Here is a 22,916-nt window from a genome sequence, read left to right on the forward strand (position 1 = left end):
GACGTCCTGGAAGCAAAGAAAAAGCAACGGACTGGTTGTTCCAATCAGTCAGGGGAAGAAGACTCTCCAGCAGGGAGATCTTCTCTGTCGTTGGGAAGTGGTGAGTCGGTTCAGCAGGGCTCCACCAGAGGTGTCGTCGTTGCAGGTCGGCTCAGCTTTACCCTCGTCGGATTCTTAGGTCCTGTGGCGACTTCTGAAGTTCCAGTCCCAAAAGCCCTGCTTTTATGCAGAAAACCCCCATTCATTCAGCCTAGCTGTCGATCAAATATGCTAAGTGGTGAGCGGGGCGGCTCACCACTCTGGCCAATCACACCAGAGTTCCACTTGAGTTGGCAAGGCAACTCAGTCCAGGGTGCCTAAACCCCCTCCCACACCTCCTGTGGTACCCAGACAGAATGGCACCACTCTGGAGGGCTTCTGTGCAGAAGCCCGCCAAAAGTGGAACAAAGGGCTCAACCTTTGGTTCAGAATTACAGAGGCGAACACATACGCCATTTTAAAAACCAGGTTCTGGCAGAAAATACCAACCGGTGGATTTATTTAAGACAAATAAACCGGCGGTATGTTAGAGACTAATGCGAAAATGTATTAGCCTCCAACAATGGGAAGAATCCCATAGGAATATATTCGCGGTCGAATATAAAAAGTAGTATCCACTGCCACCAGCCAAAACTCAACGAGGGGGACGGGACAGTGCCCCCTCGAACAACAGACCCAGGGGTAATTGAATTACCCCTACCACATAGCTCTCAACTCACACGCTTTTGGCGGGTGTCACCCGCCTTGTAAACGGCTGACTCACCCGCCAAGCCTACAGCACTCCCATTCATTTCAATGGGCGTCTCACCCGCCAAAAACAAAATCGGGTGATTTCACCCACCTTTGCAACACAAATGGTTGAGAGCTATGCTACCAGTATGTCCACAATAGGATGGTGTTTACTACTTCTGTTAGTAAATTTAGGTCTAGTAAAGCCAATGGTGACTTTACATGCCCTGGGAGACAGTAGTCAGTCCCAGGGTATGGAGTCTATGGTGGGGGTCCTCTAGGACACCCCAGTGTTACGGCACAGAGGGTGCGGTGTAACACACATAGCAAAACACATGAGGCCCTCTGGAGTAAAAGACCCCATAGCCCATAGAACACATTGACATTCAAAGAAATCAACCACATTCATGTCCAAGAGTGGGAGGAAAAGAGTCTCACTCTTGGCAGGATGAAAAAAACAAACTCCAGAAATCCAGCAAAGCCGCTGGGGGACTCACTAGGTTCGGAAATTCAGCCTAAACAGAGAATTCTCCCTAACACCGTCCCTCGCACTTAGCATCTGGACCTACTTCCCCTGCACGCTCTTCATTCCCTGGCACTCGCCTAACCCTTGGGCCATTTCTGCCCTGACTGGCACTTCTCCCTCCACCCTCTCCCCTGCACTTCTTGTTACAGCACTTGCACGAACCAAATGACATAAGGCCTAGTATGACCGTATTTGGTTATTTTCTTCCCTCTTGGCCAGCCCCCTCTTTTGTTGGTCCTTGAAACACCTTTTTGCTGTATAGGCGCATTCAGAAAAGGCTTTCCTCACGTCTCTGCCTAACAAAAAACAAGTGTGCACATCAGCCCCTTCCCCTCAGATGTGAAAGAACATATAATGTTTGCACACATCCGTGGGGCGGGGGCTGATGTGTCCATTTGATTTTTGTTAGGCAGAGTGGTGAGGGAAGCCTCTCTTGAAACTAGCAGCTTTAAAGTTTTGCTGTGTTTATGCAAATACTATGCTCGGAAAGGCTTCTTTCCCCTCTCTGATTAACAGAGAAGTATGGCGTTGCAGCCATTGGGCTAATTGGGCTCCAGCCCCGCCTTTCAGCTCACATTTGGGGGTGGGGGCCAATTAGCTCAATGGCGTTGTATGCCTGGTCCCATACCTGCCTAACCTCCAGGTTTAGCCTGGAGACTCAAGGTTTTTACTCTCTTTTCCGGGTCTCCGGGATTCCCGGCGCATGCTAACAATGCACAAAACCAGTGGTCGAAATGTAAAACAAAAAATAAAAAAAAATAGTGGAACTATGTTTCCTCTGCCCCGCACCCTTCTCTGCCCAATCAGTCCTTCCATTCATCCGCTGCACCATGCAACACTGTGTTTTACAACAGTTCTAGTAAAACTGAAGAAAATACAATGAAAGGAAATACCTTTAAATGACATTATCAGAGTGTCATTGTCCCACTCAGAATGCACCTTCATGCATCCTCCCCTTCACAACGATACGCACCTCTTAAAGAACATGGCCAGCCACAGAAACACCCCTCCCATTGTCAGCAACCGAGGCTGCATCCATACCTGCCTAACCTCCGGGTTTAGCCGGAAAATCAAGGTTTTTACGCTCTTCTCTGCGTCTCCGAGGATGAGCGTTGTGTCTTCGAGTTTCCCGGCGTATGCTAATAATGTTAAAAAATCAGTGTAGTTTTAAATTATTGCGTAAGGTACACTTTTTTTTAACAGAAAATGAAGTATGTTTATAGCCACTTGCCGTGACGCTCATATTGACATCGGGTTTGTTTTTTTGTGTGTAAAATATTGCGCCGTCTGTGACGTCTTTCCTGGGTTTTTCGTCTACAAAATGGGCAGGTATGGGCAGTGGCGCCGCTAAATGTGCATTACATTTCCACTATGTGTAAGTGCTGTTGGTCTCTGTTAATATAAAGTAAAGATATCGTAGGCATTTAGTAAGAGAGCACGAGTTGCACTTTCATCGCAGAGAGATTATAGGGTTAAAGGTTTCTGGCGCACCTGTATCCGTGTTGTGCAACCTAAACCTAAACAAACATTTTTGAGTTAAGCTGTTTTGTGGAAGTAAAAGTACGTCAATGTGTGACACGTGATCCACCGCACACATATGTGGCTTCTGAATGGCTGGAGCACCCCTGTCCATTGTCTTGTTTTCGCTTTGCTTTCTCAGAGCAGCTGCGCGAGAGTTCATTAGTGAAGCGTCCAGTGGAATCCGGTTAGTTCTTATTTTTAAAAGGCAAAACGTGATTGGGGTCTTGTGTGCTTGTGACGTAGAAACACAGGCCAGTCCTGGATAGTCAAGTTACATTTTATTTACTAGCTTAGTTTCAACAAACCTTAAACAATGCCAACAGTTTGGGATTTGTGTTGGCACGGGAAAGGCACTTGCTAGTCATAACCGTAGTGGTATTAACTGGACATTGCTGGTAGTGGGTGTAAAATAGTTCAAGTACATGGGCTTCTAATGGCGAGAAGGGGTAGGAGCTAAATGTGATAGTTCACATTAGAGATAGAATTTGAACGGTTCCGTAACTTGTGATGTAGTGGTTAATGAGCTACGCCTGATATCATGAGGTCTTGAGTTCGAATGGGCGTGGCGCCTTTCAGTTTTATTTTTACAAAAAAGGATTCTATGACAAGACAGGAGGCTCATATTATGCATTCTAATCTTTACTCTGAAACCACAGCAGCAAAGAAAAAACTTTACAAACAAAAAAGTTTAAAACAGAACTAAACAGAGTTCAATGTCAATGCAAGGGGGAACTCCCCAATCCATCATGGAGGACAGGTCATGCCCTGCAGGAGGCCAATGAGCAGGGACCCTTCCTTATATAAGTCCATTACTCTAAACCCAACCCCTCTTTCTTTGCTGCTGAAATCCACAGCTAAGTCTACTCCTCCTAGTTGTTGCCTTAGTGTGAAATTATGGAGTTTAGAGTGTTTTTCTTTGAATAATATTGAAAGAGCCTTGGTGATTTATAACACTGTTCTGGAGAAATGGCCATTTCATGTGTGTTTGCATTACTTACTGAAAGTCGCGTTCGCGCTCGAACGCTTTCCTCCAGTCCAGAGTGTTACATTGTAGCGGTGCCCCGTATGGAGCATTCCGCTCGTTAATGGTTTCTTGTTGCCTTCTATAACGGCGTTCGCGCCTTGTTTACTTTAATTTGGTCGCGTCGCCCGCCTCATTTAACAACTGGGCGGCGACGCGCGAAATGTTTTTCCCTCAAGAGAGGGTTTGTTTATTGGTTAAGCGGCGGTCTCCCCGGAGCCAGCACGCTCGTTCCCTCAGCTTGTTTTGTGACGCGCGCGGTCTGTTCAAGAAGCTCAGCTTCTTCCGGCGCGCGTCACGGCGGTTAAGACTGGCCTTGCAGGTCAATCAGTTCACACGCGTCGCGTGTGTGTTGTTTCCATTTTATACGCTGCTCGTGTATGAAGTCAGGAGGTTACACGCTTTGCCTGCTTTGGGACCCGGCTGAGAGGCGGCTCGCTAGGGCCTTATTGTAGTTGGTGAAGCTCTTTAGTGAGCACTTCTACAGCGGGCAGCTGTCCTCTTTATTTATTTTAAGTTGAACGCCATGTTTTCTTTGTTTGGGGGTTTATTTCTGTTTAATATGTTTATTAGGTTTACTTTTTATATTATGTGGATATGAGTTCAGGAAGGCTTCTGTTGCAGCACACGCGACATAGCTCAATAAGAGGGTTGCAGGTTTACCATGCAGAAGGCCCTGGGTTCCATACCCCCATTGGCGGTATACACATATGTATGTGTGTATATGTTTATATTTATGTATATGTATTTACTTGTGTATATATATATGTATATATATATATTTAAGAATTGATTTTTCTTTTGTGTTTGAATTGATATTTCAGCTTATATTAACACTAGTTAGCCTACTGAAGAGCCTCATGCGATGCAATCTGCTGTTATTTATTTATTTATTTATTTACTTATTAATTTATTAAACATTGCACAGGGCATAGGGGATTTGCCTTCACTGTAGCTGCCATAGCCTGTTCAGTTTCAGGTTCTGCTTGAGTTCTAATTCGAGGTTAGCCCTCGTGTACTGATGGTTGCCTCATCCTGCTGGGATGCGCAGTTTGAGGTTCACATGCTCAGTGCACCCCTCCCTTAATCCTGGCAGAGTTTTTTGTTTAAGGGCTGCTGTTGGCAGATGTCAGTATCTTCCCTGGATAGGTGCAGCCACCTGCTCGGCGGCGAGGTGGCCTATGTGGTTTCTGCGAGGTGACCCCTCGTATACGGCTGGGTCCACACCCTGCTTGGGTGTACAGTTTCAGATACATTTACTCAGTGTTTTCCTCCCTTAAAATAGGCAACTTGGTAATTACCTTAACCGGTGTGTGCCATATCCTGCTCGGTTTCAGGTTCTGCCTGAGTTCTAATGCGAGGTTACCCCTCGTGTACTGCTGGTTCCACACCCTGTTTGGGTGAGCAGTTTGAGCTGCACTTACTCAGTGTTTTCCTCCCTTAAAGTCAGCGACTTTGGTAATTACCTTTACCGGTGTGTGCAATAACCAGCTCGGTTCAGGTTCTGCCTGAGTTTTTTATGCGAGGTACCCCCTCGTGTACTGCTGAGTGTCACGCCCTACTCGGGCGAAGCAATTGGAGGTGCACTTGCTCAGTGTATCCCTCCCTTAAGGTCGCCAGTTTTGTTTAAGTGCTGCATATGGTAGTTGTCATTGTATTTTTTCTGTAAACATGCCGTATCCTGCTCGGTTTCAGGCTTTGCCTGGTTTCTATTGCGAGGTACTCCCTCGTGTACTGCTGGTTGCCACGCCCTGCTGGGGCGAGCAGTTGAGGTGCACTTACTCAGTGTACTCTTTGCTAAACAATATGTTTAAGTGTTGACTGGAGCACTTTTGCGTTTCCAGAATTGTCAGTAAGACGGATAGTTCAGTAAGTATCACCTTCTATAAGGGCCGGGGGTTCGGACCCTTGTGAGGGCGTAACCCCTCTTCTTTGGATATTTTAAATATTTTCAATATTTTCAATATTTTTATATTTTATATTTATTTATTAAGTTCTTTAAAGAAAAGACTGCGAGGAGGTGGTTATAACAGACTCATGTGGGGGTTGTACCTTCCCTCTAGCCATCACTATGGTGTTAACCTTCGTCTTAGTAAAAATTCTGATGCCCTTTACCTTGGTTAGATTTGGGACAACTCAGTCCTTTCCTTAGGTTTTTGCTTTCCCCAATAAAAATTGCTCCACCCAATGCTCGTGCTGATTAAGCTGCAGAGAGTTTTTCTCTCGACATGAGGGGAGAAAATGATACTTTATGCCCCTTTTGAGGTCTGCAGGGCTTGACGCTCTCTTTAGTGGGGAAGTGTTCCCTTCCTATTTGTCCCATTTGGACATTCTTTTACTATTGAACTATTGGTGGAGACAAGCCAGCTCGAGGGTAACTGTTCAGTTTGTTGCAAGACACGTTGGACAACCATTTTCTGCTTGGATGAAATGTTTGGAAACACTTGCTGATTTCAGGTGGGTGAGTTGCCAAATAATAACTTTCTGGCGCCTGCCCCATGGGCTTCCTCCCAAAGCTTGGCCCATTGTTCAGCTGTCTGTCTGGCAGCGTGTTACAATTTCTCCTCTGCTAGAGGAGTATAGCAAGGCTTCGATATACTCAGGAGAGTTGTTTAGCCTCTTTTGTTATGTACATATATTTTCTACAGTGCAGCGAATGGAGTGCTGGCTTCACACCCGTGATCAGCCTACTGATGCAGGTTCCTATCTTGGAAGGGTATAAATCAGTCGTTTATCCCGCTGCAATCATTGAATAAACACCTCACACCACACTGGTGGTAGTAGTGATGAGTAATACTAGTATACCTGAGGGTTCGTAGCACTATACAAGTGCTATTTTGCTATGGGTAATGTGCTTAATATTCCTTCCCTGATTACCTTGGTGGCAAGCTCAGCCTCACAAAACACACAGAGACTCTGACCTCAGGGTCTGATGGGCAGTGGTCCCAATATGCTTTCACGACCTTTTCATTTACGGGGCATGATAATTACCCCAGAGTGCTTTCCCCCTCATTCCCCTTCCCGCCATCCTTGGGGAGGGTTGCATCAGGATATTACACCTCTTGGAGTATACCCGATGGTTTCTGTTTTCCTTTACAGGAATTTTGACTCGTGACCAGTGCAGACTCGCACTGAGCATTTCCCCCCCGTCAGTTACTTCCTTTGCGCTAATGCCTGATATTTCCATAAGTTCATTTGAGCCCATTTCATGGTCAGGGGGTTGTTTGGAAGTGCAAGAGTGTATTTATTTATTTTAAGGGTGTAAAGCGAGGCTTTAGCGTGGTCCTCGGGGTAGCCTTCTTTTGGGTTGCAAGGTTTTCCTTAGATAAGTGGGGAAGGGTTCTCCTCCTTTGGGGAGGTTCAATTTCCCTTGGTGGGATAGAGGGGTTTGGAAGCGCTACTAATCTCCCATCCATGTCTGTCAGTGCGTTTCCCAGAGGGCTGGGATATATATATATATATATATTTAGTTAATGACTTGTGTCGCCTAGTCTCCTGCATGGCAGGTAGACCTATTAGGTTTTCAGAGGAGATTGTTGGTTGCAATAAGGTGCCAGCTCTAGAGGATAGTTCTCTTCTGGGGAGCGACTTCATTTTAACTGCTTAAGGATCAGTTCTTTACAGTTTAGAGTACTTGTTGAGTTTTTGGAATTTAGAGGGTCCTCCTTCGGTTAGTTTATGATCCTCTAGGGGAGTCATACCATGGAGGAGGGTACAAGATCAAGCATCGGGCACATCTGCAAAGGGGTTCAGATTTCACTATAATGGTAGTGGTTGGATATAAGATAAATTTTTCTCTTTGCCAAGTTTAGTCTCTTATAGGTCAGGTTGTAAATATCTGCCTTTGTCATGGTAGCAAAGTCCTTCTTCAATAGCTTGGGTGGTCTGTTGGTCTCCATTTTGGGTAATTTGGCATGTTAGCGGTCAGTTGGGGCCTGCTCTTCCATTCTGCTTCCGCCTCCAGAAGACATACCTTCTTTATTATTCATATGTCTGTAGACAATTGTGGGTTAAGTCTATTGCTTTTCATCTCCGCTCAGGATGGGTCGTCCTATTACAGATTAATAAATGACCTTTTTACTCCCATTTTACCTTTTTATGAAGGTTTGTCTTCCCACTTGTTCCCCAGTGTAGTTATGTAACATGCCCTGTCTTTTATGCGATATCTTCCTTTAACACATGAGATGGCCCATCCTACTAGTGTAGAAAACTTGGTTCAGTGTTTCCCCTCTTTTAACTAGTTGGGTTTGGTGACCTGTAAGGAAAGCTGGAATTGGCACATCTTCCAGTTGTTGGTCTGCAGGGGATTTGGCTATGCCTTATATGACAGTTATTAAAGCAGCCTAGTCTTGGGCAATTCTCTGGTGGCCAGTTGGTTGATCTAATGAAAGTATTTAAATAATTTTCTTCTCCTATTATTTTATTATATTGTCTATGGTATTGATGATGTTGTGCTAGTAAGATGCAAGGGCTTTGAACTTGCATAATATGAGCCTCCTGTCTTGTCATAGAATGGCTAATCCCCCACACTAACGTGAGATGGGGGTTTAGATTCTATTAAAGACAAGGAGGCGATTATTATCCCACCCACCCACCCTGGGTATGATATGATATGACAGTTATGACACGCATGTACACAGATGTTTTAAGAAAGAACAGTCTTTGGTTTGTTGGTCTTCCCATCCACCCACCCTTCTTGCTTGTTTTACAGCTACGAGTTGAGATTTTGAGCAGGAGGGTGGCTCACAGCTTCAAGTTATGGAGTGCGTGGTACGAGAGCTTCGCTGGATTTGCCTTCATCGTTTATCATCTGATCTGTGCAGTGGACGTCTGGTTCAAGACAGCTACAGAAAGAGGGGTTGGGTTTAGAGTAATGGACTTATATAAGGAAGGGTCCCTGCTCATTGGCCTCCTGCAGGGCATGACCTGTCCTCCATGATGGATTGGGGAGTTCCCCCTTGCATTGACATTGAACTCTGTTTAGTTCTGTTTTAAACTTTTTTGTTTGTAAAGTTTTTTCTTTGCTGCTGTGGTTTCAGAGTAAAGATTAGAATGCATAATAATCGCCTCCTTGTCTTTAATAGAATCTAAACCCCCATCTCACGTTAGTGTGGGGGATTAGCCATGATAATTGGTGCTCCCCATATTTATTTTTAAAAAGGAGGATTATAATTTGAAAAACGAAGAGACAGACGCCACATCTGATATTTGTTTTATCGTGGCATGTGAAACCATTTTTTGGGGCATGGCAGGTGACAACTGCCAGTGGCACGTGTCACTTGTAGTGGTGACATGCAGTGGCGCTTGTCACTGGCATATGACACATGCCATATTCGGCTCCTACACGTACTGCTACTGGCAGTGCCTGGCAAATGAATAATATGTATACACAAGCGAAAAGTGTTGGTTTTGCCAGTGCTTGGTTTTAACAGGTCTTAATCAGTGGCGTTGCCAGGAATCAAATTTAGGAGGGGCACAGAGGGGGCCAAAGACAAACGTGGGGGGGCACCTATGAAAGTTAATGTGTGACAACACAAGCACTCCTGCAGAGAGGCTTTTGTGCACACCAACTACCCACACCTCTCTGTACCTCCCATCAGAATGCAGACACGAAACAATTCAGTGACTAATGGCCCATCATTAGCACTTTCAGGGACTACATTCTGATGGGAGGGGCTGCAAGCTGCTAGATCACTGCTCACTTGGAGACAAAAGGAGTATTGCCATGTGGTCTGCAGACATTTGCCTCAGGCAGTGTCACAAATAACACCTTGATCAGAGAACACAGTCACTGCTCACCTTAGGTAGGGGGGCACCGGGTTTCAGAGGGGGGCACTGTCCCCCCCAGACCTCCCTATAGTGACACCACTGGTCTTAATTGAAGGACACGCATAGTGCTTTTAAATCCAGTGGCTGAATTCGGACCTAGTGAAGATATTTTTATTACACCAGTAGTGGGTTTACAACTCACATTGAATTGAAATTTTATTTTGAGTGGATTGTGTCCTCCCACGTATTCCTCATCTTATGATAATTCGTTATCTCCAGCTTCGCTGCTTCGGGAAAATATTTTCTCTCTCTCTCAGCAGAGGGTGCTGTGCTCGAGGTAGTGGCGACTATTGTCCCTCGACGGGCTCCCTACACTTGTCGACGTCACCGATGGTATAAATAACTCGAGCCGCGCCCCCGTTGCTTCAGTTCCGTTTTTCCGATTGCTTTGCTATCGAGAACGGCGCGCTTAGAGATTTTCTGGGAAGAAAATGTCGTCTTCTTCGACTCATTCGACACCCAAGACTGGGTTCAAGAAGTGTGTAGAATGTGGATCGGAAATGTCGATCACGGATCCTCACCGAGTTTGTCTCTGGTGTCTCGGTTCAAGTCACCGAACCGACGACTGTGGTTCCTGCCAGTCCATGACCGAGAAGGCTCTTCGTGAGAGGAGAGGTAAACTGTCGTTGGGGAGGGAAGCCTCTAAGAAGGCTTTGTCCAAAAAACATAAAAAAGCATCCGATTCGAAGGAATCGGATCGCCATAGGCATTCCAAGAGATCTCGATCTCGTAGTGGATCGAGACACTCTTCTTCCTCGTCTAAAAAAATGAAGAGGAGACATAGATCTCCTCTTTTTCATCTTTTGAGTCGACCGAAGAAATTCGATGTCCGACAAAATCGGATTCCCCCAGAAAATGGGAGGAATTTTGTAAAAAGATGATGGAGGTATACGAGAATGCGGCCCCGACCCCCTCGAATAAACCTCAGAAGAGCCATACCCCCAAGGTCGCTCCATTGGATGACAAAGGGAAGTCAAAAACTACTATGTTAAAAACAACTAGTGTCGAGGATACTCGAAAAACTCGAGTCGACGCCAAGTCGCCGAAGACACTTCGAGAGTCGAGCACCTCTCCGGTGCCATATAAAAAACATAAGTAATCGAAGACTTCGACGACTTTGTCGACGCTATCGGCGTCGATCGCTTCGGCATCAAAGCCAAAAGCGTCCTCGACGCCTGTATCGAAGTCATCGTCGAAGCCATCGAAGATTCCCTCGACAGCTTCAAAGGATATTTCCATTCCTTTGACACAAATTGTCGAGGAAGAAAGAAGATTTACTCCATTGCCCAGATCAGACCTTTTTAAGTCAATGGGCCTCATTACACGGACGGCGGTAAGGGTTAACGGTCACCGTTAATGGTACCGGTGACCGTTAACCCTTACCGCCTTACTACGAGGTCCCTTTGTGGGTAGGAGAATTTAACGCCTGCTTTTTGCAGGCGTTAAAAACCAACCCGCAAAGGGACCAGGGAGCTAATTACGGTACCGCAATTTGCGGTGCCGTAATTAGCACCTTCCCCATTCCCATTATGCCCTATGGGGCAAAAATGGGAATGGGGAAGGGCAATGGGGGAAGGGGGAATTACCGCCCCACCAACCTTGGAATAGGGCGGTAATTCCCCTTTCCACCAAGGCAGTGCCGGTATTTTACCGGCATGGACCAAGGTGCTAATAGCACCTTGGTCCACCGCCGTCCGTGTAATGAGGCCCTATGTCCTGAATTTATGAGGAATCTGGCTCGGAGGAAGATGAAATCACTCCCTTTGGGGTCCAATATGGCACAAGAAAAGTTCCTGAGGAACTCATAGATCAAGAGTCTAAAATGAGAGACATAAGTGGCACTTTATATTCTGCTAGCGGAATTGACACCTCCCCAGAATTAGAGTTTGCCAGACCGATCCTGCAGAACATGCAGACTCGGGGTACAGGAGTCTTATGACCAGAGTGATTGAATACATGGGTTGGGGTAACACTTCACCCGTTTTCGAACAGGACGACATGACAGATATAACTGTCAGAGGTCCTCAAAAAGATCCAGTTCTCCCTTTCCACAAGGCTCTTCAGAGGACAGTTGAGAAGAACTGGGAGAATCCTGAGAGCATTCCTGCTGCAAATAGTAATTTTCCCAAGAAATACAGACCAGCTGGTTCGGATCCTGAATATTTAAACAAGCATCCTACTCCAGAAAGTCTAGTGATTCAGGCAGCATCTATATCAAAACAGACAGCATATCACACTATTCCTCCGGATACAGAGGATAAAAAAGTTGATGCTTGGGCCCAAAAAGATTTCACTTCAGGCAGCATGGCCCTTAAATCCTCAAATGTCACCTGTACCCTGGCAAGGTTTACCCATACCCTGTGGGACTGTATTTCGGCGGCGGCTGATCATATTCCGGAAGGCGAGGAAAGGGAAGGCTTCCTGAATATAGTCAAAGACGGGAAGGAGGTATGGGGGCATGTCTCCAGTCTGGACTGGATACTGCTGATATTATCAGCAGATCCATGGCTGCAAGCACTGTGCTACACAGATTTGTGTGGTTGAGGAAGTCGGGGTTTGCACCAGATGTGCAGGCAAGACTCATCAACATGCCCTTTGATGGCTCAAGGCTGTTTGGCAGTAAGGCTGATGAAAGCCTTGAAAAACTTCAGACCTTGAACGCGGCAGCTAAATCGCTTAGTGCCTTAATGAGCCAGCCTCAAAAACCCTATTCCGACTCATCTTCCTGGAGGGGTCGTTCTTTTCGGTACTACTCCTCTTTTGGCAGAGGAAGAGGACAGGCTTTTCAAAGAGGCAAAAGAAATGTCCCTCGTGGAGCACGAGGAAGAGGTGAGAATCCAGCCTCAGGAGCGGCATCTTTACCCTCAGCCACTCCTGCAGCCGCCTCCAAATCACTCTGAGACCTTATTACACAAAACCCCAGTGGGAGGCAGGATCTCTCCGTATCTGAAGGAATGGCGGGGCATTAGCTCAGATGCTTGGGCACTGGAAACAGTAGCTCAAGGTTACTGTCTCCCCTTCCAAAAAAAGGCCTCAGAATCATCCACCGGGAGCCAACTACGTCAAAATTCCAGATCCGCTCCTGTTGCAGGAAAGTTTGACCCTGCTAGAGAAAGGTGCTATAGAACTGGTACCTGTTGCGTAGAGGAACATGGGTTGGTACTCCCCATACTTTCTCATCCCAAAAAAGGACGGAGGATTGAGACCCATCTTGGACTTAAGAAACTTGAACAAGTTCCTCAGGAAGGACAAATTCAAGATGGTGACCCTTTCTCAGATCCTTCAGGCTCTACAACTCCCAAGACTTGTTGGTATCACTGGACCTTCAGGATGCTTACTTTCTGTGCTTGGGATGGATTGGCACATGAAAGTACCTGAGGTTCGCGATTGGCAACTCTCATTATCAGTTTCGAGTTCTGCCATTCGGGTTGACCTCCGTCCCGAGGGTTTTCACCAAATTAATGGCGGTGGTGGCAGCGAGTCTCAGGAGAGGGGGGATTCACGTCTACCCCTACCTGGACGATTGGTTGATCAGAGCATGTTCTCCTGAACAAGCTCAGGAACATCTTTCGATCACCTACCACTTCCTTCACAAATTGGGCTTCTCCCTCAATTTCAAGAAGTTCCACATGATACCATCCCAGAAGCCCCAGTTTATCGGGGCAGCCTTGGATACGTCCTCGGGAAAAGCCTCGCCTACCGAGACGAGAGCTCTCCACATTCTGCAGATGGTAACAAAGTTCCAGAATGCCCAACACCTATCGTTCTACCATTTTCTCAGGTTGCTCGGCCTCATGGCATCCTGAATTTTCCTAGTACCAGAGTCCAGGTTGAGAATGAGATCCCTTCAATGGGCACTCAGAACTCAGTGGTCCCAGTTCTCAGGGAATATGTCGGATCTTCTGCAAGTCCCGAACGCAGTTGCTCAAGATCTTCTATGGTGGGCTTGCAACAACAACATTCTCAAGGGAGAATATTTTTGGCAACCATGGCCGGAGATAACTGTAGTGACGGACGCCTCACTCACGGGGTGGGGAGCACACACCAACGATCTGACAATCACCGGTCGTTGGTCTCCATCGAAGTCCAAACTACACATCAACCTTTTGGAGCTGAGGGCAATCACACTAGCGCTGAAGGCTTTTCTGCCCTCTGTACAGGGAAAGAATGTCCTGATAATGACGGACAACACAGTGGCCATGTACCACCTCAACAAGAGAGGGGGTGTAGGGTCACTACCACTGTGCAGAGAGGCAATGCAGCTCTGGTTCTGGGCAATATGAGAAGAAATCTTTCTATCGGCAATTCACCTAGCCGGAGAGCAGAACACAGCGGCAGATGCTCTGAGCAGGAAGAGACCAGTAAATTTTGAATTTGATTTAATCTATTGTTTAGGCTACCATGAGAATAATACTGTTAGCTCCACAAATGATATTTTTTGACTTTGTATGTTCAGGCACACCCTTGTGTTTATAGATGTCTGTTTGCTCCATTTGAGTGCCTGTACATTTTGGAGTCCCTCTTTTGTTTATACTGAGCAGGAAGAGCACAGTCTCTCACGAGTGGGTGCTAGCTCAGGAAGTCCTTCAAGAGATCTTCACCATTTGGGGAACCCCGCAAGTGGATCTGTTTGCCACCGTGATCAATCAGAAGTGCGAGCAGTACTGCTCAACGGAATTTCCTCAAAGAGGAGCTCTGGGAGACGCATTTGTAGTGGAGTGGAAGTTTCCACTGCTGTATGCATTTCCCCCAGTCCCCGTGATTCCTCAAGTAATCAGGAGGTTGAGAAAGTTCAGGAAAACCATGATCTTAATTGCCCCAGATTGGGCTAGGAGGACATGGTACCTGGACCTTCTAGACATGTCCATCTGCCCACCAATACGTCATCCACAAAGAGAGGATCTTCTCTCGCAAGAGGAAAGTCGGGTTCTCCATCCAGAGGTCAAGACACTCAACCTTCACGCATGGTTTCTGAGAGGTTGAGATACAAGGATTGGGATCTCCTGGATGACGTAATGGAAGTCTTGCTTTCGGCCAGAAGGCTAGCAACTAAATCTTTGTACCAATGTCGCTGGAACAGGTTTAGTAACTGGTGCAAAGATAAGGATGTGGACCCTTTTGAATGTGGCACTCCAGTAGTGCTTTCTTTTCTGTTACATCTAGCCAATCTGGGGCTCCAGATAGGAACAATCAAAGGATACCTTGCTGCACTGTCCATTTTCAAGCGCACCTCGGAAGAGGTTTCATATTTCAAAATACCATTAATCATTCAATTCTTAAAAGGACTTACTAATGTATACCCTCCAGTACCTTTTCATGTCCCAACTTGGGATTTAAATCTAGTACTCAAATTTCTGACTGGCATACCTTTTGAGCCTCTGCACTCCTGTCCATTGAGGCTTCTAACATCAAAAACTGTCATTCTTGTAGCCTTATCATCAGCCCGCAGGGTTAGTGAACTTCAGGCTCTCTCATGCAAACCGCCATAGACTACTTTCTATAAGGATAAGGTAGTCCTTAAAGTTAAACCTTCCTTTTTACCAAAGGTAGTTTCTGACTTCCATTTGTCACAAAAAATAATATTACCAACTTTTTATCCTCCTCCTCATTTGGGTAAAGAAGAGGAGAGACTGCATAGACTAGACCCCAAGAGGGCTCTTAGTTTTACATCTCAAGGATGTCTAAATTACGACAAGATGACCAACTTTTTGTGGGTTATACTGGTCATAAACTGGGTTTATCAGTAACAAAACAGATCATATCCCGCTGAATCATTCTGGCCATAATTGAAGGCTACCGATTGGTGGGAAAAGACCCACCAGATGGGCTTCGAGCCCATTCTACAAGGGGAATGGCTCCTTCTGCGGCTCTAAAGAGGGGAGTCCCGGCAGCAGACATTTGTTCAGCTGCATCTTGGAAAACAATGCATACTTTCATCAAGCATTACTGCTTGGATACTGCCTCCTCCAATGAGGGGTTATTTGCCAAGGCAGTTCTGCATTCTGTCCATGAAAACGGTAATTAGTACTCCCGCCTCCTAATTTGCCACTGCTATGGGAGTCTATCATAAGATGAGGAATACGTGGGAGGACACAATCCACTCAAAGAACAAGTTACTTACCAACTGTAACATTCTTTCGACTGGATGTTCCTTCCACGTACTCCTCATCGACCCTCCCATCCGACCCCGCAGTACAGTTTACGTTTTTCTTACACTTTCCTCTTACGAAGAGTGCATCAGTCATGGGGCACGCCTGGGTGTTCCTCCTATATGTTTCATCGAAAAAACAGAACATCGGTGACGTCGACAGTGTACGGAGCCCGTCGAGGGACAATCAACGCCACAACCTCGAGCACAGCGCCCTCTGCCGAGAGAGAGAGAAACATTTTGTCCGAAGCAGCAAAGCTGGAGATAACGAATTATCATAAGATGAGGAATACGTGGGAGGAACATCCAGTCGAAAGAACGTTACAGTTGGTAAGTAACTTGTTCTTCTATCACGCTCATACAGAAGTTTTTCAGAGCGTGACAAGGCAAAGGAGATGAACAAGGGAGAACAAAAGAACAATCTTACTAGGCCCAGTGACATTGAGAACACGCAAGTGCATGGAAAAAGTAAGTCATTGGGCCTCATTACACGGTAGGCGGTAAAAATCATTAATTACCGGCATGGCGTAATTAGCGTGTCCGCCCTCGCAAGAGGCCGCAAATTGCGTGCCATTACGAGATCACGGGCACGAGCCTACCGCCATGCCGCAAAAGTCCTCAAAAAGTCCCTTAACGGCATCGTCGAAAGCGCTGTTAGCACTTCCGACCTGCCGCCACATGCAAATAGCGGACTTCGCAAATAGCGGTGACCGCCATTAGCGGTCACCACTAATAGCGGTTACCGTAATTTAGCGGAACCGGAAATAGCGTCATCGCACCGGAACGGGAAAGAGCATGGCGGACATCTTTAAAAACACAATCCATTGCCATCCTCCTTATCCAGGACACCTTACCAAGCACCACGTTGGAAAATACACCAAGGACACCGTTAAGATGCCCAAGGCCGTTAAAAAATTGTCTGAGCGGCAACGCAAGGAGAAATTTAGCAAGGAGGAGCTCCTTATGCTAACGCAGACACTAGCAGACAATGCTCAGGTCGTCTTCAATAACGACATGCGTCGGGAGACCATTGTGAAGAAGAAGGCCATCTGGGAAGAGGTAGCCCACAAGGTCAGCGCGGTAGGCACCACAACCCGCACAGTCAAAGACTGCCGAAAGAGGTGGGATGACCTCCGGCTCCGTGTGCGGAACATTCTATCCGTTAACCGCAACCTGGCTACGGGCACAGGAGGAGGCAGTGAATCGCCAATCAAGCTCACTGAGTGGGAGGAGACGTGTGCATCAACTATCTGGGTGGAATCCATCGAGGGAGTTGGACAAATGGAGCATGGCGTGGCCGTTTCGTCCGATGGAGGTGAGTGTATGCATCAAACAATGCACAGTGAAGTGTGATGTTCCCCCCAATCATGTCCATATGAATGCCGTGGATCCAGCCACAAACAGACATGCATGCATCACCACATAGCCGTACAACACAGGGCCATTCATGCATGACCCACCCAACATCCCCATTACCTGCATCCACACTAAAGAGCCCTAAATGCATAGAACGGCATGACGTATTCATTTAGCTCAAGGCAGGTCGACCCATGACTGATGGTTGTCAACATTTCCCACCCTTACAGGATCACACACTGACACTGAGGAGGCGCGCACTTCCACACCTGCTCCCACATCCAGCAAAAAAGCCAGGAGGGTGCCACAGGGGACACCGCCACATCCGCAAGGGCAGCCAGGGCGAGTGACCTTGACCACAGGGACAAAGGCAGCCGGAACACCAGTTGCACGCATCCACAGGCCATGCCTGCTCCCGTCGTGGCACCCACGGAAGTGTGTCTCCCAGCAGGTGAGGGCAGCATCGAGGGAATGCACTCTGCTGCCACCAGCTCGACGGGTGAAGCAGCAGCCCCTGCCCCACCTTCAGATGAGGAGGAAACACCTGCCATTGATGCTGATAGCCAGAGCCCCAGACCAACAAGCCCCTTACTGTCAAGCCCGAGGTACTCTTCAGGTCCGGGTAGTCATGGAGATTCACCCACCCCTGAAAGGCTATGGAGCCCCCAGATATCCTCTCCTGATGCAAGTGCAATGGGTCCAGGTGCATCAGCCATCCCACCAGCACCCACAATGCGACATGACCTCTCGACCATCTTTCAGAGGCAGACCGAGATGAGTGGCCTAGTAGGGCAACATGTGGCAGAGACAGCCCGCCTGAGGGAGGACATTGCTACACTTGCACAGCAGACAAGGGAGGGCATGGAGGCATGCACCAACCGAATCTGCAGTGAAATGGCCCAACTGCGGCAGGCCATGAACTGCATAGCAGACGCTATTGAGCGTCGGTGCCCACTCACGGCCCAGGAAGAACCAGGCCCCTCCTTGCCTGGGAGTTCACGCCATACTAGTCCCCTACGCCGGTCTATGCGGAACCTGCGGCGCACGGCTTCACAACCACCAGATGACGATGCAGGCACTGGCAAATAGGGCCACCAGGATTCGGGTGCCACATGTGGCAATGGACACATTCACGTCATGAGACTCACATGGGAGTGTTGAGGGGGGAGGGGGGTAAGGGTGTATTTGGGTGTGTTGAGGGGGGAGGGGGTAAGGGTGTATTTGGGTGTGTTGAGGGGGGAGGGGGGTAAGGGTGTATTTGTGGAGTTGGGGTAATGCACTTTAGTAGCACATTATGTTCAACATACACTGTTCTGAGTTTGAAACCCAAGCGTGGTCTCCATTATTGTGTATGTGTCATTCATTGTGGACAGGGTCCTTTGTGGGCCTCGAAACATACACCAGGGCAACAATTCCCATCTACGTCCATGCTATTTCACCTTGGTGCATGATGAGATTCCAGAATCAGATGCTGATGCACATCGTGTGCCTCCTTGGCACTGCCTCTTTCATGTCCTGCCGGGGCATTCCACCCGCACTCATCCCCAGCCACATCATACTCTTCTGGTGGTTGTATGTCAATTTCAAGTGGCATAGGCACATTCCATCATATGCACATTTTGTGATGCTCTACACATGCCATGGTTGTCTTTGCCACTTTGACACGGCTGTACAGGAGTGCCACACCGAGGCCGCTTAGGCAGCGGAGCACTGTCATTGGAAGGATGTACAATATTGTTGTCCTCTTCCTGATGGTTCTGTGGGTTCCGTACAGGGGTTAGGAGCCACCTCCTCAGTGGATAGCTGTCATCGCCTGTATGGTGTGAGGAATGGGTACCTGTTACGGCTCACCTCTGGTGCTGGCTGTTGTTGTTGGTGCTGCACTGCTATCATGTACTACAGCCCATCATGTCATGCTGCTGCTATTGGGACCATCTTGGTGTGGGAAGGGGTGTGGTGTGCTCTTTTGTGCTGCCTGTCTCCATTGCATACACCTGTGCTGATTGTGCCCACCTGTGGCAGATGGGTACACTGCTCAGGTCTCTTAACGGGTGCTTTTCGATGCCGTTATTTGCGCCATGCCGGTAAGGGGTTTTTAGGTGTTTTCCATGCCGCTAATGCCATGTCCGCATGGCTTGTGATGCCCTGGTATTAGCGCCATGGTGCTAATTCCGGCATGGAGGTCGCGCGCACGCAGGCTTGCCGCTATTAGTGGCACCGTAATTAACGGGTGTGCTAATAGCGGTAGGTCCAGCTCGTGATTGGCTTGGGAAATTACCGGTACCGGTAATTCATTACCGGTACCGGTATTCCCTTACCGCACAACGTGTAATGAGGCCCATTAACTCTTAGAAGACTGTTTTAAACAAAAACACTGGCATCCACTTTGAGTGCAAACTTTGATGCTAAGTCTTTATTAATGGGACCTCAAAGAGATCCCATGGGAAGGTGTTTTGGGCGGGGAGATGCAGGCATGGGTGGGAATAGCCATGGGCAGTCAATGTGTGGGCAAATAACCAAACACCTACAAGCTGTGTATCCCTCCGCGTATGCCATTTCTCCCTATCGCTACTCTAATACGATAGTTTCGGATTATCGGTGTTGCAAGCAACACACAGTAGCCCAAACTAAAAATCTGGACTGGTAGGGGCACTGTTGCACGCGCAGCAAAGCTGGCAGCCTGAGTCACAGGCTCTGCCGCCCTGGACCTCATCTTGACAAAGTACTTGGTACCGGTGTGCCTAACTCAATTACTGCAGAGAAATGAATGCTTCGGATCACCTCTGCTATGGTCGGCTCAAGTTTGGAGGGGCTGGCATGCTGGTTTCGTGGCGAGGCTGATCTTTTGATGAAACGTGCGGCCGCGGCTTGGAGGCCCACTCCATCTACATGTTAACTGTGCGTAACACATTCCTGATGAAGGTGTGCAGCAGCGACTTTGAAGACTGGTGAGGTGATCGTAGGGGCAGCGGTTTTCGTGGGACTAGGGCTGCGGCAATTGGACTCTTGGTCCCCAACACGCTGCCTCGGTTGCTTGCACGAAGAGGAGCCTGGCTTGGGAGACGTTCGCCCGGCAGAGGCTACCCTTACGTGGCTGCCACGCTGAAGCGGAGCTTGGTGTCCCGTGTCGGGATCTCTGCCGACGGATTCTTGGCCTGACTCCTGTGGGACCTTGCTGCTCTTTTTGTGATCCAGTGCTGCAGGAGACTGGACTGGGGGCTGTGCGGTGGCTGACTCCCTCTGCTAATGAGCGTTTGCGCTCCCACTGCCTGGGATCCTCCTCAGTTACTCTACTGACTTTGAAGAGGGCTGCTTGGGTCGGTGTGCACCAGGGTGGCACTGGTATCTTGGTGTAGAGCCGCTGTGCTCCCTGTCGCAGGTGGCCCCCCATCTGCTGGATTATCCCCAGATATGTTTACTGGACCGTCCTCCGGATTGTGGCATTAATCTACTGTGGCCCGCATCCTACTTGTGCCTTGTATGAATGCTTCTCCCTGCTCTGCTTCTGCTTCCAACTTGTCTGCGGCTGGCCTGGGTGCTCTGCCCTTCTGGGACTGGGGACGCCTGGGTGCTTCCACTGAGCCGGCTGCTGAGCTGTGTGCACGCTATGTTACTACACCTCTTTACTCCAAGCGCCCTTCGTTGAGCGAGGGACCCCTTCACACTTAGGCGGATTAAGAACAATTGTTCCACCTGCTGCTGCTGTATCTGGGGTGCCCCCCTGGAGAACCCTCATTCTTTCCCCTGGTGGTGCATGCAGAGGATATCTGGTGGCCGGTGGTGAGTGTGTCAGCGCTAACCCAAGGGTGGCCGCTGGGTTGCTCTGATGGGTGGCCCCGTGACGGCTGCTTGGTCCATCTTTCTTCACAGTGGTATCATCCTCACCCCTTCTGATAAACAGCCCCCTTACAGGCCCTACAAACCTCTTGGCCGGACTGTCCTGTTCAGATTCTGCAACTTCGAAGGGGGCTGTCACCCAGGGACCCTGTATGTGCTCTGAGCAAGATAAAGGCTGTCCATTGGGGTCTTTGCTGCCACACAACTCAGATTGGCTCTTGTTCGCCCTATTCCTGTACATCCCTGTTCCTTCCGGGTGCATTTAGCTGCTATAATGGCCAAGGGTGGTGGTAAGAAGCAGAGCCCTATCAACATCTACACTAAAGCAGCACCTAAGCTTCATGGGGGCACTGAGGGGGGTGCCGGCGATCCACAGTTACAGGAGGAACCTACTGAAATGCAGCGCATGATGGATTTTATGCGCAAGGGGCACACCACCCGGCATTCCAAGTTAGATGACATGAGTGGCACCATCTGCGCTATTAAATCCTGTATAGAGAAGACTGATGCATGAGTCACCGAGGTTGAGACCAGGGTTGGGGCAACGCAAGACGACATCACGGCATTGAGGGCAGACGTATCCTCGCTCTCCAGGCAGGTGCAGTCCATCAGTAAGAAAAATGAGGATTGTGAGTCTTGCTTGAGACGTAATAAAATACACATCACAGGCAACCCTGAGAACAACCAGAATGGTCCCATGGAAGGCTTTGTTCAACAAACTTTATTAACACTGCTGGATGGCCCTAAACTTTCACTGCAATTTGCTATTGAGCTGGCTCACTGCTCTTTGGCTCCCAAACCCAGACCTGGGGCTCTTCCAAGCCCTACAATCGCCCATGTTCTCAACTATCGGAACAGAGATGCATTGCTCGAATGCAGCCAGGGCTATGGGGGAGCTAATGCTGGGCTCCAGCAGGTTCCATCTATATCCTGACTTTTCAACAGCAGTGCAGAACAAGCGCAAATCCTTCTTGGCGGTGAAAAAGAGGCTGTGCAACCTGGGGGTGAAATATGCCATGATGTACCCGGCCAAGCTCAGGGTCAAGCATAACAGGAAAGTATTCTTCTTCACAATACCCGAGGAGGCCATGACATTTCTGGAGGAACACTTCCCTGGTTAACCCGACCACTTTAAAATCATCCTATTAGTGTAGGTGTTCATCTGACCAGGAGTTAGTTCTTGATCTTGCTGTTGTTTTCTTATTTGTGAAATATAGTGGGAAGTCGCTCTGATATTATTTATTGTTACTATAATGTGACGGCACTACATACTTGTTTTATTATGTAACGTTCTGTTGAGATGTTGGCTGGGCTGCTCTCGGCGCACAGCCCCCCATGCAAGGTTGCAACTGTTGTTGTCATTGGTTGTTGGGCAGGTTGGGATTCACTCCTCTGATTGGTAGGGGGGTGGCTGTGCGGAGTTTCGGTGGGGGCAAAAAGTTAAAAAGTTGCTGGACTTGCGCTTGGAGAGACGATGTGTTTGTTTCTCTGGGTCAACCTGTCCCGTGAGCTATGCCCTCCTGGCTTTGGTCAGGCTCCTATTGTCATGCGGCCACCGACTAGATGGTGGATGAGAGCTTAATATTCACAAGCTGGAATGTCAGGGGGCTGGGCAATCCTTTCAAGATGTGTAAATTGCAGCTTTATGTGGAACGACATAGTTCGGGTCCTCTTTTTGCAAGAGACATATGCATTGGCTGGGGGATGTGATAGGTTTGCCAGGTCATGGGGTTCCCAGCGCTATTACACCACCTACTATATTCAAAGCCGCAGTGTGATGATCCTGCTTCATTAGTCTCTCAAATGTATCCACAAAGTAATACATATAGAACCCCAGGGAAGCTACGTCTTACTGTACGGGTCATTGTTAGGGCGGGAGGTGGCCCTACTCAACGCAACACTCTCTTCCT

The 22,916-nt window shown here is 48.1% G+C and overlaps 1 protein-coding gene across 1 annotated transcript in view; it reads left to right on the forward strand.

Annotated features, from left to right (window-relative positions):
* The first annotated feature begins 2,930 nt into the window (after positions 1 to 2,930).
* LOC138453629 (amine sulfotransferase-like) overlaps positions 2,931 to 22,916 on the forward strand; it is a 438,834-nt gene continuing 418,848 nt past the window's right edge. Inside the window, exon 1 of the mRNA XM_069606655.1 lies at positions 2,931 to 2,999. The gene's annotated coding sequence lies outside the window, so the exon portion shown is untranslated. The remainder of the gene's footprint in view (positions 3,000 to 22,916) is intronic.

This window comes from Ambystoma mexicanum, chromosome 4p (genome assembly GCF_040938575.1).
Source record: "Ambystoma mexicanum isolate Mex_15411 chromosome 4p, UKY_AmexF1_1, whole genome shotgun sequence".
In the NCBI taxonomy this organism is placed as follows: Eukaryota; Metazoa; Chordata; class Amphibia; order Caudata; family Ambystomatidae; genus Ambystoma; species Ambystoma mexicanum.